This window comes from Lagopus muta, chromosome 6 (assembly GCF_023343835.1).
Source record: "Lagopus muta isolate bLagMut1 chromosome 6, bLagMut1 primary, whole genome shotgun sequence".
NCBI lineage: Eukaryota > Metazoa > Chordata > Aves > Galliformes > Phasianidae > Lagopus > Lagopus muta.
The window spans coordinates 33,439,260-33,458,278 of record NC_064438.1 but is presented as its reverse complement, the minus strand read 5'-3'; the positions used below and the strand labels follow the sequence as shown (position 1 = coordinate 33,458,278).

At 34.2% G+C, this 19,019-nt stretch overlaps 1 protein-coding gene across 1 annotated transcript in view; it reads right to left on the bottom strand.

Annotated features, from left to right (window-relative positions):
• Positions 1-16,445: 16,445 nt before the first annotated feature.
• The window catches only part of FOXG1 (forkhead box G1), a 96,179-nt gene continuing 93,605 nt past the window's right edge, over positions 16,446-19,019 (bottom strand). The window contains exon 7 of the mRNA XM_048948873.1: positions 16,446-17,729. The gene's annotated coding sequence lies outside the window, so the exon portion shown is untranslated. The remainder of the gene's footprint in view (positions 17,730-19,019) is intronic.

Genomic DNA, 19,019 nt, shown 5'->3' with positions numbered 1-19,019 from the left:
AGATGGCTTAATCAAGAGATTTATTTTTTAAAAAAAAAAGCAACTTACTACGATCTTCAAGTTCAATACCCCTAGAAAATTATTTAAGAACTGATAGTCCATGAATAAGTGAAGAATATTACTGAACAAACATATCAATAGATATATTAATCAATATCAATAGAGACCCAATCTCAAAGATTTTTCAAGGCTGTAATTACTTTGCACAGAGAAAGGCAAAATGAATGTTGGAATTTTTTCCTTAGTAAGTAAAAATTTGGGTCACATTGAGCCCACTGCTCTGATCACAAACCTCATTTATTCCAGGCAAAGATTACCTCTCCACTAGCAACAGCACAGCCATTCCACAGAATTTCAGAGGTGAATGCACAAGCAAGAAAATGAAAAAGTTGTTGCAGTTCTAGAATGTGACCAATCCAGTATTTTCACATGATCATAGTGCATTGACTCCTGATGATAAACTACACCTAAGCATCTTGTTGCTGAGCAATCCAAAACAGCTTTCCCAGTCTTCTCTTAGACTTACGGCTTGAAACCACACCTTCTTATGCAAGAGGCTGTTCCTCAGTTCTCTTGTATGTATAGTAAATAAGAGTTCACTTTGGCTACACTTAAATTTTTGGAATGAGACATCATGTCACTCTCCATTCATCTGGAACTTGAATTCACATGAAAAATAAAAAAGAAAGAAAGAAGATACAACCACCCAAAGCTGAGTTAAGATTCATACTCAGACTAAGACATATTTAGCTTTTGAATACTGTAACTATGGTTCACACTTCTGCAGAGGGTGTCAGTTATCCATCAGCAATACATAGAAATTGGGACCATCTACATGACTTGAGATGATAAAGTGTTGAACATGAAAGGCACTTTTAAAAAACTGCATGTTTTATAACAACACCTAATGCTGATGTATACAAACCTATAGATTTTTAGACATAACAAGCATATGTATACTTAGAGACCTACTAAACTTCCCTGGATTTCAAGGAAAAAAACATATTTTGCTGTAATAGGATAAGAAATACTTAAAACATTCCAGAACGTAATAGTAACAAAGATTTTTTAACTTGCATAATACCAGCAGATTTTTAAAAATATTTCCATAAACGTCAGCATCAGAAGGAGAGATTACACAGAAGGATGGTATTGAAATCTGTGTGTATATTTTTTGCCCTAATTTATAGTATTATAATAATCCCAAATAATAGTTCATCCACTTTTTTTTTGTTTGTTTATTTGTTTTAGGCACTGTAATGTAGCAGAAATGGCAGCTGTTAGTTATGAATCTTCTCAAACACCTGATCCAAAACCAAATTAGTAGAATAGTAACCACAGAATCACAAAACTGTAGGGGTTGGAAGGGACCTCCAGAGATCATTGAGTCCAACCCCCCTGCCAAAGCAGATTCCCTACACCAGGTCGCACAGGTAGGCATCCAGGCAGGTCTTGAACATCTCCAGAGAAGGAGACTCCACCACCCCCCTGGGCAGCCTGTTCCAGTGCTCCGTCACCCTCACTGTAAAGAAGTTCTTGCACACATTTGTACGGAACTTCCTATGCTGCAGTTTCCGGCCGTTTCCCCTTGTCCTGTCTCCACTCACCACTGAAAAGAGTCCAGCCTTGCCATTCTGCTCCCCACACCTTAGATATTTATAGACCTGGATCAGGTCCTCTCTCAGTCTTCTTTTCTCAAGGCTGAACAGACCCAGTTCACTCAGCCTTTCCTCATAGGAGAGATGCTCCAGGCCCTTCACCATCTTTGTGGCCCTCTGCTGGACTCTTTCCAATAGATCCCTGTCTTTTTTGTACTGGGGAGCCCAGAACTGGACTCAGTACTCCAGATGAGGTCTTACCAGGGCAGAGTAGAGGGGGAGGATCACCTCCCTTGACCTGCTGGCCATGCTCTTTTTCATGCATCCCAGGATGCCATTGGCCTTTTTGGCCACAAGGGCACACTGCTGGCTCATAGCCAACCTGTCGTCCACCAGGACACCCAGGTCCCTCTCTGCAGAGCTCCTCTCCAGCAGGTCATCCCCCAGCCTGTACCGGTGCATGCAATTATTCCTTCCCAGATGCAAGACTCTATACTTGCTTCTGTTAAACCTCATCTGGCGTTTTACTGCCCAGCTCTCCAGCCTGTCCAGGTCTTGCTGAATGGCAGCACAGCCTTCAGGCATGTCAACCAATCCTCCCAACTTCGTACCATCAGCAAACTTGCTGAGGGTGGCCACTATCCCCTCATCAAGGTGATGAAGATGTTGAACAAGACCGGACCCAGCACCAACCCCTGAGGAACACCACTGGTTACAGGCCTCCAACCGGACTCTGCACCGCCAACAACGACCCTCTGCGCTCTGCCAGTCAGCCAGTTTTCAACCCACCTCACTGTCCACTCATCTATCCCACACTTCCTCAGCTTTGTTATAAGGATGTCGTGGGGGACAGTATCAAATGCCTTGCTGAAATCAAGGTAGACTACATCCACTGCTCTCCCCCCATCCACCCAGCCAGAGACAACATCATAGAAGGCTATCAGATTGGTCAAACACGACCTCCCCCTGGTGAACCCATGCTGACTACTCCTGATAACCTCCTTTTCTTCCAGTTGTCTGGAGATGACATCCAGCACAAGCTGTTCCATCAATCAGAGTGCAATAACTGCAAATTCACTACAATTTACATACCTGGAATTAGCTTCTCTTGGAGGGAATTCCCAATTTGAGAAATTTTATTTTATCTTCAATAAGCTTTTGAACTTTTCTACAAACTGTTAATCTTATTAAACATCTCTCCTTAATCTTTGATATTTACTTTTTGACAATTCAGTTCTTTCAGAAGTTTTTTGCATTATTTTTATTTCATTACTTTTGTCTTCTAGCTTGCTTTTTTTCAGTCATTCTCTTAAAGTTCTGAATCATACAGCTATGAAGAACTCATTAGAAACAAAAAAGTAATTATCTTTATTTCCATTTTTTTAAAAAGCTTAAGAACTAACATACAGTATGTTAGAACATGAAGTTTTATCTATGAATGTAAACGGTCTAAGAGGTTTAAAGAAAAACAAGACAGCCCACGTTGAAAAATTGCTTGCCATTATAATCTTCACATGAACAATGTCCATTTCTTATAATTCATGGTAATTTGTTGTTAGTATTCTGGATTTAGTTATTTAAATACATAAAATCTAAAGCTTAAGTGACACATCAGTAAATGTCTCTCTAAAGAAAGTCTATGTCTTCCAAGTAGTACATAAATCATGTGATATTGTAGTTTCTATAGTAACAAGTCCTTTTTTTTCTTACTGAACAGCAGAGTAAATTACTGTACAATATATTCAAAACTTATTAGCTGCACTAACATTCTGGTATCTTCCATACAGATTTCCTTTTCAACAGAAAGAGAGAAGATTGCATCAACCAACGTCCAATTTTTGGAATAATCAAGCATTTTGAGTCTGCAGTGATAGAAGCTATGACAAACTATGAAGCCCCTCAACTTTCAATTGTAAAGAAGTGCATGTTGCTATCATTAGCCTGTGGCAGGAAGGTTGGAACTTGGTGATCCTTTGGGTTCCTTCCAACCCAAGTGCTTCTATGATTCTATGATAGCAGTACGCAGTAATCTGTACCACCACTTACTTAATGTTTGATGAATAGTTCTAATAACTGTCATAACAGTGTACCGTCCAGTATGTCATGCTGTAGACATGCTCTAAAATGCTGCAACATCAGGACTTCATTTATAAATATGCAGGAAATGTAAGCTTTAACTTTGAGCACCCTTTTTTTTGCATTCATTTTTCAGGGCCTAAAAATGTACAAATGTCCTCTTGAAAACTTAGTCCTTCACTTTCAAAAACTACAGGACTGCAAATAGCAGCTGTACTTGCTAATTTTGTCTTCTGAAAATAAAGCTGACTAAATACCTCCAAAGTATTATTGAGATTTAGTGATCTTCAAAAGCTTTCTCCTTATATCTTTAATTCAGACACACACATTAATGTAAATGTGTGGTTTAATTCCATGGTGAATTCGGCCTGAAATATAGATTAACAAAATTGGAAACAGCTGTGCAAGAAACTACTTTCCTCTTCCATTTATAGTATTCTATCCCAATATAAACTCCACCATTTTAGTATAAAGTGACAACCCCCCCATCCACTCTCTCTTCTCATCCAGATGTTTATGGATTTTTCAGATAATCTCCAGTAAAATTACCAAAACCAACAAAAAGTCTTAACATGTAAATTCAACATATTGTTTCATGCTCATCATGGCCTTTTCTGCATCAGTGCCAATCCTCATTAGATTTCAGATGTACTTCGGTCGACACTGCTACAGAAAAGAACTCTGACTCATCATCTCATTGTGGGCTGGGTTCTTATTTAATTTTTTTGTCTGATTCATGAGCTGTTTTTTTGAAATTCTAAAAACAGTACATGAATTGCTTGAAAGATGAGAAAATTAATAACAATGATCCAATTTACTGTACACTGAATTGAACTGATTATCATGCAACATACCGATAGGCTTTTTCATAGCAAATAAGTTCTATAGACAGAGGTTTTGTTTCCCTTCATACTGGACATGTCATTATACTGTAAAATAATCATTAAGCTCTTAGGCCAAGATCCAGCAAAGTGCTTAAGCGCTTGATAATTATAAGTTTATGCAAACTGTGCAGGGAAACTACAGAGGAGTCAAGTTATATTCTTTATTATAGCTATAACTTAAACTTTTGAGATACGCATATACTTAAATGCTATAGTTTATTTTCTGTACATTTTAAGAGTACTACTATGTAAATTCATAATGCCTTGGTTTTTAGTAGTCTATTTGCATGTTTATTTTTATTTTTATGGAAACATTTGTCTATTTTTGGATTGTCTAAAACATCAGTGTTTTCTCCTGACAGGTCAACAGGTATATTCACCTCCAGTTACTCATAACTTTTTCATATGCTTGGTTTATCAGACTTTTGAATTAAATGAAATACTGCATTTCTTTTTCCAATAAACAGGTTACATGAGTCTTTAGTATAAGCTGATCAATCCATTTGCCTACAAAAAAAATAAATAACTGAAGAAAAAAGGAATCTAGTTTGTGAATTTTCATTTTCAGCATAGCCAATGGTAAACATATATATTATTTTTATTCTAATGATTTCTATAAACTAGGAACTTTCCTGAATCATAACCTCTCAAAGCAGTAACTCCGTTACTTAGATTATTTAAATGTGTTAATTAAGTGGAATAAGTTATTGTAAGCAAAAGGAAGTATTCACTGTAGATAGACAGGCTCTGCAGCACTGTATATTACCATGGCTAGCACAGGCTGTAGGGGAAATGCAAAGTAACTGCTTGAAACAGTGATTGAGCATCTGGTGGAAAGTCAGGGCCCACCCAAGGGAGCTCAGGTGCATACAATGCACTCAAGTGACTGGAAGGAGTGGAGCCAGGATCCACCCCTTCCCAGACCTCATTTAAGGGTTGACAGGGTTGGTAGTAAAGGTGAGGCTGTTTTGTTGGAGTTCTCTGCCTATGGAAGGTTTTCTAAAGGTAATTAGCTTTTTTTCCCTTTGCTTCTGTATTTGAGCTTGTTATCGTTTGCTGTAGTCAAAGACTTTGCTACCCTGCTTTTATTGCTGTGCTTTCTGTCGTGTTATAGTTTTACGCTGGCTAGGACTTGTAGAGGACCACAGAATCTAGAACTGAAGGTAACTGAAGGGTTTATGACACTAGATTGAAGTTCAAACTGAAAAGCTGGTTAACCATGCTGATGAAGGAGTTTTGTGCTGCAAGTTACTGTTGAATTTCTGAGAACAGAATCCTGAATTGTGGACACTGTTCTCTATCACTTGATCTTACCATATTAATCAGTTATCTCAGCAAAATATTCAGAAAGATGTAATTATACAAAAACTTGATAAATATTATCAATAATAAAAATACTGTTTTAAAAGAAAGCCACCAGGAAAGATCACCAATCTTTTTTCTTTAACCCTTAGGATTTCTGGTAAAGAACGTGATCTTCCTGTTACAGTATCTACTTTTGTACTAGCTAGTGCATTTGATATAGAGCCTGTTCCTGAAGGAGTAAGCTGAGCATTATTGAGGTGCACTTACTAATCAGACTCTCAAGGGAAGATAACAGGATCACTGAGATATGACACAGGGATGATAGCTTCTGAAGTGTTTAGTAAGCTCAGGACAGTTATTTCCTTTATTTCCCAGGTATAAATATTTGTGCTTTTTCTCCCGGGATACTGAGGTATTTAAACATATGTGCTTAATGAGTTTTCTTCAAGGCACTAATTTATCTAATAAACTTGAATGGAGTCTGTCTCTGTTTCCTGACACAGGCTCACAGCAAGTTGAGTTTATTCTGCAGCAGCAGTACATACATTATGATATTCTTATGTGTTATTTAGCTGATGACATGATTCAGAATTTTACCGTATTCATGTTCATAGGAACTGAACAGCTAAAAAAAAAATACCTAACTTGAAAACATGGATTTCACTTAGAATTTGAGAAGTGAGATAAAAGATATTAGAGGCTAGCTTAAAAACTTAGGAATTTTGGTTTCAATTATTGCTTTCTACATTGCTTCTGAAGGCTGATATCCTATGAAAATGAGTTTTGATAAGTTGGTCTAACTGAGCGTCTATTCTTATGCATTTAACAAAGTGTGTATAACACATACACTGTGTCACAAGGGTGGGTAGTGATAGGACAAGGGGGAATAGTTTTAAACTGAGACCGGAGGTTTAAGTTAGATATTAGTAGCAAGTTTTTTACTCAGAGGGTAATGACAGTGGAACAGGTTGCCCAAGGAGGTTATGGATGCCCCATCCCTGGAGTGTAAAAGAAAGAAGTATATGTAACATTCTAATATGTTGTTTTAATTTAAATTATTTCATTCAAATACAAGAGAAAATATTTTCCCATCAGTATTTATGTAAGAATCGAGGGGAAAAAAAGTTACACAAGACCTTCAGAGAAGCATTTATAAGCAGGTGGAGAGCAAGCAAATTTCTACCTAAATTAGGTAACATTAAGAAGGTCGTCTCAGAATCATAGTTTGTTACATAGGTACCTATGTTTTACCTTTTTTTCTTTGGCCTTTTCTAGATTTTTTTATAATTGAAGAAGCATTTTTCATATGGCAAGCATGGTACTTAATAGTACCAATGGGGATATTTTACATACACTGGGAAAAATAATAACAATTAGGTTTTTTAATTTTTAGGAAATGCTCTATTTAAAGCAAGTGAAAATAATGGATTTGTTAGATTAATTTTCTAGAATACATGCATGAGGATACTGCCTGCTGTATATCTGAACAATAATAGCTGCTATTTGGTGAAATAAAACAATTGCGCATAATGATTGTTCCAAAGGTTAAATCATGCTGAAGAGACCAAGAACTTTAAACACTTATAAAATTGCAGATACGCTAAACTAGTCTATCAGATCTTCACATTGATAGCTAACAATAGCAAAACAACTGAATAATCATATTTGTATAGGTTTCAATGCTCTTCAGTGTAATGTGCTGGTAAAACATAAAAACTATTTGAATAATTCAATGCAAGTTTATATATGTTGCATTGAATGTGCCTTCTATGACAGTCTGAAGTACTGTTTTCATTAGGTGCAATGCATTTCATTCACATTGTAGGATTTTCTTTGCTTGAAAACTGCAAGGAAAAGATGAAAATCTGTAATGGCAGAAATAATGAGCATTTACTTATGCCACAAGTAAATGACTTATTTTCACTATTTAGAGGTACAGAAAAATTCACAGAACTTTTTAAGTCTTTGAATGTAGAAAGAAGAATGAAGTGCTTACTGGCTAGAAAGATTAGTCTAGCATGTGATACCAAATTTATGACAGCAAAGTAGAGGTCTATATTTTAAACTTTCATGCCCATATTCTGTATGAAATGTTTAAAACATATCACTTACCTCAAGTTCTCATAGGCTTTCTCTAGCCAAATAATTTATTTCTGCTAAAATTTCTGAGGCCTTAGCAATGCAAGCATTTACAACTGTTGGATTAAACTGCTTTGAAGTAATAGAAAAAATAATGGAGCTATTTCTTTATTGATTCTGACCATATCCAGTAACATAGAAGTTTGGTTTTTGTAAACTTTCAGTCATGTTATACCTTTACATTCTGTTTGGTTCTTACTTCAACATGGATTCATACAGGATTTACTGAACAATGGTGAACAAAGTAGTTAATGATTAGGAGGGCATCTCCTCTTATCTCCTTGTCAGTTATCTACTCTTTTCTGACATAAAAATATAGTTTATCTAAGAAAAAAACAAGTTTCAAGCAGTTGAATTGTATTCACAGGTTGAATTGTATTACGTGTAAGGTAAGAGCTACTTTTTACTGAAACTTTCACACGTATCTTGATTAAAAATAGGTGAAATGTCTTTTTTTACTTATTTTAATCCTGAAAAGGTCTATTTTCATGCAAAAGATGACCTTTTAAAAATGCTTGTTTTCTGATAATTCCTTATGGTGCTGGGGAATTATGATGGGCCTTACAAAATCCTCTTATTTTCCAGATGGAGTTGTTATTTTAAAATTCTACTTTGTAATAGCCTTGCTTGGAAAAGCACAGACCTCAACAATGGCACTTCATACTCTGAGTATACTCTAGGAGAATTATTTTAGGTCTTTCTGTATATGCTTCTGATGCTAATTACTACTGAACACGAATATCCTCTATATGACAAGAAAAATGTGTACAAAAATTCCCTAAGCTACACTGTCAATTTCATAAAAATACTTTAAATCCAAGTCTGAAGTACTAGAGAAATTTTCTGGAAACACAGAATAAAAGCATTCTTAATTTTTAAAATGACAATTTTTACCTAAACCATGTCACATTTGTGACAAGACACTAACTGCTCTTCTCATTTTGGCAGCTTGCTACTTAATGAAGCATATAAATATCAATAAAAGGCATATTAAATGAATTTTAGGCAAACTATATCATTATTTTGTTATTTGAACTTTAAAAGAAACAGCACAAACCAAAGATGAAAATGATATCTAGTTAATTTATGAGTTCCCCACTGTACTTCTGAAAATATTTTGTATTGCTTCTCTGCCACAGTATTTACAGTCAAACACACATTAATTTCTCTGCACTGAAAAAAAATATATATATTTCCATTTTGACAGTGAATAAACACACAGTTTTACAATTTTCCTATTTGTTAAACTGTCCTTTTACCTATTTTCAACTGCATGTGTCTAGGGCATCTTCTATAGGTGGGTGCAGAAGCACAGGCAAGAGAATACGTGGGTGATACTTATCCTTTCACATGAGTTTGCTAGACTAGATGATTGTATCTGTCATTCAAGAACTTCCATCTAGAAGAGGAACAGATTGAATAGTTTGCTTCAGATGTGCTAAAGAACAAAATTACTAGTTACTGTGCTCTGAGATAGGTGGGATGTTATGTCATCTCATTGCTATAATATTTGGAAAATGTAGGTATTTTTTTAGACTTTCATGAACAATCCTCAGCACTAGTATTTTGATGTTTTGTTCTCCCTCAGTGCAATTTAATGCATGCAGGGCACTTCAGTAAAATAATTAGTAGGTTTTTCAGAACAATGATTAACTACTTTTAGTAATTTAGGAATGTAAATATCAATGTTGCAAATATTCTAAAACTCCTGCTCTAGAACAATCCTTGTAGTTATATCCAAATGGACTAAAAAAAAATGTTATGAATACCTTAACTGGAGATGAAGTATAATAAGTAAAACCAGAGTTACTGAAATGTAGCACTTCCAAGACACTTTACCTTGTTACAAAAAGTCTGATAGTCAAGAAGCTAGGGAACAGCTATATAAGACACTGAATAATCTAAATAAAGGCATGTAATTCCATTACAGATCAAGTGTTGCAGTAAGAATTTTATGAAAGCTTGATTCAGCAAAACATTATTTGATTCCCTACCTGTGGATCTAATGTTTTATTCTGCTTAGAATATTTATGTATACTATCTAACTCATGGTGTACAGTAAAGGATCGGTTTTAATTTGGCTTGGTGTTACTACAACAGTGGCACGAGAAAGTTATCACTGACTCAGACAGCTGTACACAGCACTTTGAAGTGGCTTTTTTTTACCATTACTGGCATGAATATCATAGCTTAGATACATGCATATAAAGCAGTGGAAAATCAGAAATATACTTTATACATAATACTAGATATTATCATGATATACTCTATACTTAATACACATACCCATATTTCTAAGCAAACTGCTCACTTGAATTTCTCAGTTATTTGAAATGTACATATGTACAATTCTTTTTGTTCTAGTACAAAACAGTAAATACACTAATATCCTTGGTGCTCACATCATTTTCCTGAATAGAAAGTCTTTTTGGGTAGGAAACTCAAGTCTAAAATAATGAGTATGAAGAACACAGTCCTCTGATATTACCCTGCGTTCTCATAAGTTTTGTGTGCATCTGATAGAAATAGTTCTCCAGGAGCAGTTTACTGTCAAGCACACATGGCTGGCACACTGGAAGGAAGTGATGCCTTGGGACCTTGAGAGGCTTGAGAGGTAAGCCAATGAAAGCCTTGTGAAGTTCCACGAGGCCAAGTGCGAGGCACTGCACTGGGGTTGTGATGAACCCAAACATAGACACAGGCTGGGCAGAGAATGAATTGAGTACAGCCTTGAAGAGAAGGCTTGGAAAAACTCCCTGAAAACAGAAATCTGGATTTCCTTAACATTTAGGTTATCAATTCAGCCTATTTTAAGAAAAAGTATTAACAAACACAGAGCCTAGAATGTGCAAGAAGCAGAAAAAGACTCAATAGCATTGACTGTCAAACCTTCTCTCAAAATCTCATTTTGAGAGGCAGGGGAGATCATAATGCTCTAAAATCTGCTGTTATAAAATGTCAAGAATCTGGAAACTAGCTGGTGCATGTGTCTCAAAGTGGGTGGAAAAGATGCCCTGATGCAAGATGAGCAACTGTTACTGCAAGAGCTGTTGTTCTTCGTTAGAGTAAACCAAGTCTTCCTGAGTGGCATGAACTTTTACTGATTCTATACATTTGGAAAATAATGCTCCTGTGCATAAGAAAAAGTATGTTACACTTGACAATGAGTGTGTGGAGCTGATTTGAACAGAAATTGTATAGAAGTGTAAGCAGTGATAATCTAGATTGATTAGATGGACATGATTTGCATCCACTTACTGGTAAGATAAATAATTTAGCTAAATTAAGATTCTACATGATATTACTTTAAAAACTAAGCATTTGGATTGCTATCTCATTAGATAAATTTTCATGTCATGTACAATTCAACAGTAAGATTGGAAGCAGCAATAAGAAGAAAACATTCTAAAGCTCAAATTATCATTGCCTAATATAAAACTTAAGAACACAGACTCACTCTCTCTGCTTGTTAAATGTTCTAATTGTTGTTTACTCATATTACTGCGAAGCTTGCTTGTTGTTATTGATTTTTTTTTGAGAATTTCTTTGCATTTTGTGCCTATTGTGTTTTTTTTATTGTGCATTTTAATGCAAATGTGTTTCTAAGAAATGATTCTGTATTACCATGGGATTTTATTTAATTACATATTTTTCTTAACAACTGTGCATCTCAAATTTATTCTGCGACCGAACAGACCTCTGTATCACACTTGGCTAAGTAACAAGATTGTAATTGATGAATGCACTTGAGTGCATCCAAAATAATGTACCAGTACAGGTAAGACCTGTTCTGATTTTAGATCGTATAAATTTAAAACATTCACATTAATGTATATAGATACTAAGCATACCACATAAATTCAGGAAAGTACCAACAAGTGAGAGAGTAGTATATGGAATCTAACCTTCTGCGCAATCTTAAATCCTGCTTCTGGAAGCTATGCAGTGATGACAGAATTTTGCATTCATGCAGAATCCTGTAGATTTTTTTGTGTTTGGGAAGACCAAAAACTTAGCCTAGACTTCTTTTCACTGCTTAAAATGATACTCAACTCTTTGCTTGTTTTCATCAAGCATCCACTTGGCTTTTAGTAGCAATCTTTATAACATGGATTATTAAAGGTAGGAAAAAAAAGAATATTTCTTCACAGAAGAGCAACAAATGATTGCACAAACATTGCTGAATGTATATGAAGATGCTACACTGAAGATGTATGATACATTTCCTAGACCTTTGGAAATAACTCAGAGGACATACTTAAAGTAATTAGAAATCATTGCTATGATAAAAACAGACAAGTGCACATCCTTGGCAGACTTCATAAACATATCTACTGAAGTCTTTTTGAAAACAGAAAACATTCTCCTAAATCCACAGTCTACTAATCCACAAACAGCCTAAACAATACCTACAGACATCTAAGCATATCTGGACTATTAGCTGTGAGCTTTTTTCCCCAGAAGTAATAGTATTTACCTTGCCATCTCAAGACCTTAAGGCAAGAATATTAATGAAACTAGGGCAATAGTGAATTCTGTCTTGGATAGAGGAAAATGGAACAACAGAATTAGATCTCAAAAACTGATTATTGCTTGCTTCCTAAATCGCAAAGATCTACTTTTTTTCTGGTTTTGCATAGGAAATGTAAATTGCTTTTGACTCTTGCTATCTCAGCATATCCCTTGATATTAAAAGTTACAGAGAAGTTGATAAATGGCTGTAAAGGATGTAATGTACTGTTCCTGCACTTCAAAAAATATTCTGAATTGAGAAACAATTTACTTTATATACTCTATACACTTTATATACACTAGGCAGTATCCTTTCCCAAGTATAATTATGAGAGAGAATTATATTAACAGTTTTGAGGCTCTCTTTCACATTTCCTTAGTTTTTAGAACTTAAATTGATTTTTGGGTTGCTTTCAGAAAAAGTATGTCCTAATGATCAGTTAAGGGAAGCTATTTAAAGAGCAGAACATAATGCTGCTAGAGGTGAAACGGGAACAACTGGATATTTGAACCAAACCAACCATGGGGATGCTGTATCAACCATTTTCAATTTGCTCTGGAAAAACTGAACCAAAAGTTTAGTTAAAATAAAAAAACTATAGTAGTTAATGATTAAGAATTTTAAGTATTTATCATCCTATTTTGTCTCTTACTTTCTTGAAGTTAGTTACTAACTATAAACTTACCTATGGATGAAATGGTTCCTTTAGAATGAGAAAGATGTTCTAGCATAGGCACTAGCTTAATGTTTGTGTACTGTTATAATAAGTATTTCAAAAAAACAGGCTTCTGTTAGAATCTAAATGGAGTTCATTAACACATTTATTAAAAGCCAATACTGGTTACTTGAATCATCATTAGTAGTAATAAATAAAAGTATTGTGCACAATATCAACTGTGAGTATACTTAGTTAAAATATATCTCACTTTTATCTGCACTAATAACTCTAGCTCCTATAATCCAATGTTTTGTATTTTTACACTGATATCTTTCTTAAGTTCTGTTCTACAATACTGCGTTTTTTGCATTGAATACCCATTATCAACAATTTAAATTATTTCTTTTTATATCATTTCTAGCAGATCTTAGTATTGAATAATTCTGGTTCCAAATTACTTTTGCTTGATTAAATTTTCTCCTGCAGTCTGGCTGTCTCTACCTGATGTGTCTGACTCAGTAGTTGGGAAAGAAGTGTCTTCTATCAATCAATGACAGAAAGTGCTGAATCTGAAGATGCTGACTGAGTGCCATGTAGGGCAGGCAGACTGCGGATAGCAGTCAAGTGAAGTTTTAAAAATAAAAAAATTCTATATGAGTGTTAAATGCCTTTCTAAAAGTTTTCGAAAGATTAACCAGGAAGTAGAATATATGCTCCTCAAAAGAGCAATAGTATCATTAACTAGAAAATAGAACTTACAAAACAAAATTAAAAATTTCATTACCACTTACCAGGAGCTGAACATTCAATTAAAAAAAAAAAAAAGTTTTGTGCCTTCTCAATATTGTATGACAAATAACATTTGAAGTATTCCACAGTGAACTGAACAGATATTAAGTAAACTCTATTACAACTATTGTAGTGCTTTTAAAAAGAGATGAGTGTTTATAGAGATGTGCAACTTTAGTAACAATTTCAGAGGTTACAGCCAATTTCCATGGAGAAATAGTGCTGTCCAGTGTGATGAGACAGTGCATAGTATCCAACTTCCTTGTCTAGTAATTAGTTTACATGTAGGATATGTGCAGTATGTCCTTTATAATAAAGCTATTACATGCCTTTACTAGCAAGTTTAATTAAATATGTTAAATGCGTCCTGTCACAAAATATGAAGCTTTCATTCCATTGAAATCCTGTAATTGTTCTGGATAGGACAGGGAATTTGTATCAGTTCAGTCTCCTTACCTTCCTGGTAAGGAATGAAGTTTTCTCTTAATATGAAAAAGTTATCTATACAAAATAACTGATACTAGGAGTTGCCATTCAGAATATTGATCTTAGTTCTATTTTGTTGCAATATTTCCTTTGAGATCCTTCTTTTCAAGCCATACTTCTAAAATTATTAGCTTCTTAATAAAATCTAGGGAGCTCCTTCATCAGAGAAGGGTTTGGCAAGGCCAAAACTGCACAGGTAGTGCCAACAGAAAAAAAGCCATGTAGAAGAATAGGAACTGATTTTCTGCAAAGCCAATTGATTTGATAATTGTAGTTCATATTGGCAGACAAATTCAAGATGTCATTTAGCATTGCTTTGTCAAGGTTAATGAATCTGCTTGTCTTTGACTAGTATGAACAACCTCGCTATGGATCACAATTAGCTTCTCACAATCCTCTGTTGTTTGCACTGCACAGAACAGTGTACCATTTCATAGATACAAAATCACCTATTTTATGTTTTGCCCTATACAATGGAACTTTCATGTACTCGTGACAAATGGGCTGCAATGAGTTTCTAACATGCAAATTCGAAGTATCTAAACAAAAAATTTATTTAGGCAGTGGTAGGCCCACAGGTCAAAAGTTGATAAAGAGTTGTGATGCAGAGATTTCAGCCAAGGCATTATTTTCCTTGTGTTATTTGTGTTCTGTTTAGGATCGTTGTAGATTCTCATAATGGGACTGTGGAGTTCCAAAGGAATAATTTTGCTCTGCTCATAATAGAATTCCATGATTTTCAATTCTTTACTTAAAATCACATTCCATGCTTTCATTTAATTATGTTCCTTCTACAAAGTTTTCTGATGGAGTAATTGCTGTTGAGTAGAAGAATCTGACATTTTCACTTTCTGGGTAATGTTCTTTAAAAATATGCACAAAACCAGCTATTGATCTTCCCCACTTTAAAATTAAGAAAATAATAATAAATCTTAAAACCTCAGAATTTTTGCTTTTTTCTAGAAACGATAAATTTTAATATAAAAATCAATATTATGTTCTCATATTAAAAAAATTACTGGAGTATTTTGTTAATAGGCTTACATTTTTGAACAAATACTTAGATATTCGTTAAATTTTTCCTTGTATATTTTATTCCAGTTCTCTACAAAATATATTCCATTCTCACACGTTCACAGGAACCATACATAAAATAATCTCAAGTTGACTGAGGGAATCAAAGAGGTCTTGACCTGGCCTTTGTATTGAAATGTTTCAAGCTTTTATTGTATAATCACAAGAGTCAATGATGATAAAATTAAGATCATGAAGGAACAATTTTGCAAATCAGCTGATTACTTCTAGGTAATACTACTAATATTCTAAAATCTTCCTTTGTTACGTAAATTCATTATTGCACTCTCTGAAAGATGTTACAGATCCGTAGTACAGATTGCTCAAGAAGGATTATCAGATATGATGAAACCCGGAAACTTGTAGTTCACAATTAGAAGTATCTTTAATTGTAGTCTTTGCCAAACTTCAGTGTTGATGTATTTCTCCTGATATTAGCTTAGCCACTGAAGGCTTTGGTAATATGTTTCAAACAAAACAAAAATAATTTATCCTAAAACGCGTGCCATAAAAAATGTAGCAATTCATGCTGGCTGCAACTTCTGTCACAAATTACTGTGTTTTATGATTTGATGTAGCAAGTGAACAAATACAATTAAAAATAGAGTAACGTGCTTTAAAATGCATTTTATTCATTTGTTTGACAAGTATAATTTTGTTATGATAGTACTTCATAGCATACATATAAATGTTTAACAGTGCATTCGACAAAAGTAATGTATATTAAGTAATGCAAAATTTCATTAAAATACAATTACAGCATCTTCATCTGAAATGTAGAAATATTTCTGAAGTATAAAAGTGTATAGATGAGTAAGCAATGAATTAAGAATTTACCAAAATAATAAGAAATACATATTGCACGTAAAAAAAAAAAAAAAAAAAAAAAAAATCAAAAAAAAAAATCAAAACTCACTTATTTTTCCACCCACCAGTGGGGTAACTTGTTCATTCAATTTTAAGATTAGAATTTGTTCCATATGTTCCCTACATTATTTATAATCTTCTGAACTGAAATGCTGCTAGTAGTTTCTCTCTCCCAGTGTGAAATCATTGCTAAAATGAACACGTTAAGCACAGAAGACAGGCTGAAAAATACCAGTAAATCCTTTGTGGACAGTGAGAGTTTTTTGGGTTTTGGTTTTTTTCTTATCAAACTTTTTGTAATAGTAGAAAGAGAATGGGACTCTGTTAAAGTTTTCTGACTGTTTTAGCCTTCTCTGAAAATTCATCACTTTCATTTGGAAAAGGGTGTAAAATAAAGTGGCAGAAAGCAGGCACACATATTGGAGAAAGTATTTTCTGTGTTTAAATAGAAATGTTTGGTAGAAAAAATTTTGAAACAGTCTTTTTTTAAAAAAATGTCTGCAATGTATTGTCATTGTTACTCAAACTACAGAACATGGGAGGAACATGCCTAGAATAGAGATAGGGGATTTTAAGATGAGAGGGTAAATGAACGTTTCAAAATGTTAAAGTAAGATTAAAACATGAAAAAAAGATAAGCTGTGTCAGTTAATTAAAAAAAAAAAAAGTGTTTTGTTTTTAACTCCACTTCCTCAGTAAGCACCAAACTATGGTTTCACATCCCTGAAAAACTCCAAATATAGAAATGTCTGCTGGAGCAATTCAAATGTGTCCAATTAGCATGAGCAGTTTAACTACTTATTGAATTAGACATACCAATTTAAATGCAACAAGGATAAATATAGGACAGAAAATAATTTTCATTTAGACAGTTGTATTAACTGGTAACACAGGTTAGCTTGCATTTATCTTCCAGTATGTTCTTACGGAAAAGTGAGAATTGCAATATACAGATACACAGGCAAGAGTGTGTATTGGTACTCAAAAATAAAAGAAAAGTACACATTTTGCAGTAAATGTTAAATAATTAATTAACACAATTACCTCTGACTCCAGTATTTTTCAAATTTAAGTAAGAGCTCTTGGGCTCCAGTACTAAAAGAATGGCCTAGGATTTGCTCAATGCCTACAAACACTGGGCAGTTTATGTTGAACTATAATTTTTTTTGTAATCCAGACCTGAAATTCAGTACAGGTGTTGGTTTAATTCAGAAATTCCTACTTTAATTAAAGCTCTAATATTCCCCCAAAAGGCATTTCTTAGCATGTTGCTTGGATTCATTCATGGAAACACTTAACTATTCTCTTAAGTCCAACTTCATGCCGTCTGAAGATAGCTACTGGGGAAAAAAAACAGTTATTTACATAAATTTGTTCAGTCACTTTTACACACAGTTCCATTTTAAACTGTATTGATTTCTACCACCTCTGCTAGGTTTCCTTCTACTAATTCAATTAAGTAAAAGAACAAACAAACAAACAAAAAAATACACTGACTAGGCTTTCACAAAGGAACAAAATTATTGATCAACATATTTTAATAGTGGTTGTATCCACTGCAAGAAGTAAATGGAAGTTTGAACGTGTACTTTATTCCAGAAGTTACTGTGATAAGGAAAATGACATTATCACATGAGTGGTGCAAACTGCTTCTTATCCAGTTCCCATTAATGTCAAAAGCAATGTTGATGTCACTGGCGCAAGGTCAGTGAAGGGAAAAGTCTGGTCCTTCCTGAATCAGCTGAAAACACAATGCAGTCAGAATATTTTATTCCTTTAGTCAACAGTACCTTAAAGAAGGATAACTTTCTTAAAATAGTTCACAACAGTTTAATAGTTTGGCTTTTTTACAATATAGTATCTCCCCTCATGTCACTGTCATTTCTCCCGAGACACAGTAAGCTTAAAAAGTGAAGGACTGCAAATATGTGTCACAGTAACCAGACAAGACTTGCAGCTACTCTGTTCTGTACCCCAAAAAAAAAAGTTATCTAATGTGTTTTGTTTTTAGGCCAGAAAGAAATGGAGGGGAAGATGTTGTTCCTAAAAGTCATGAGAAATCTCAAGTCAATGAATAGACCTTGAGCATAGAGGAGGACCTTGAGCAAAGAGCAGAGAGGATGGACCATAAAACAGTACTTACATCTTAAAATTCTAGAAGTTAGTAATATACGCTTTCACTATGGCGTGTCTAGACTTAAACAAGGGATATGTCACCATTATTCACACTGTACTCTTCCCAACAAATCTACAGCTTATCTAGAAATCACATGCAATTCTAGTTACAGAAAAAGAGCTTCTTAAGGAAATTATGAGAAGCATAATCTATAAAAATTAACATATTAGTATTTTACCTAAATATTTTTCTCCTTTCTCAGTAATTATGAAAAATTAAAACTTCTTTGAAGAAGAAAAATATCCCATGGCAGTAGCAGGTGACCTCTGGAGAACCCCATTCCCTTTTTCTCCTTATGATATTAGAATTAGCAGGGAAGATGGACAGGTAGAACAATTGCAAGATTATTTTCAAATAATTGTACCTAATTCTTACTTATTTTTCCAGATTAAAAAAAAAAGAAAAAGAAAAAGAAAAAAAAACATTTATTGTGTTATTTTTTCTTTTAAGAAGA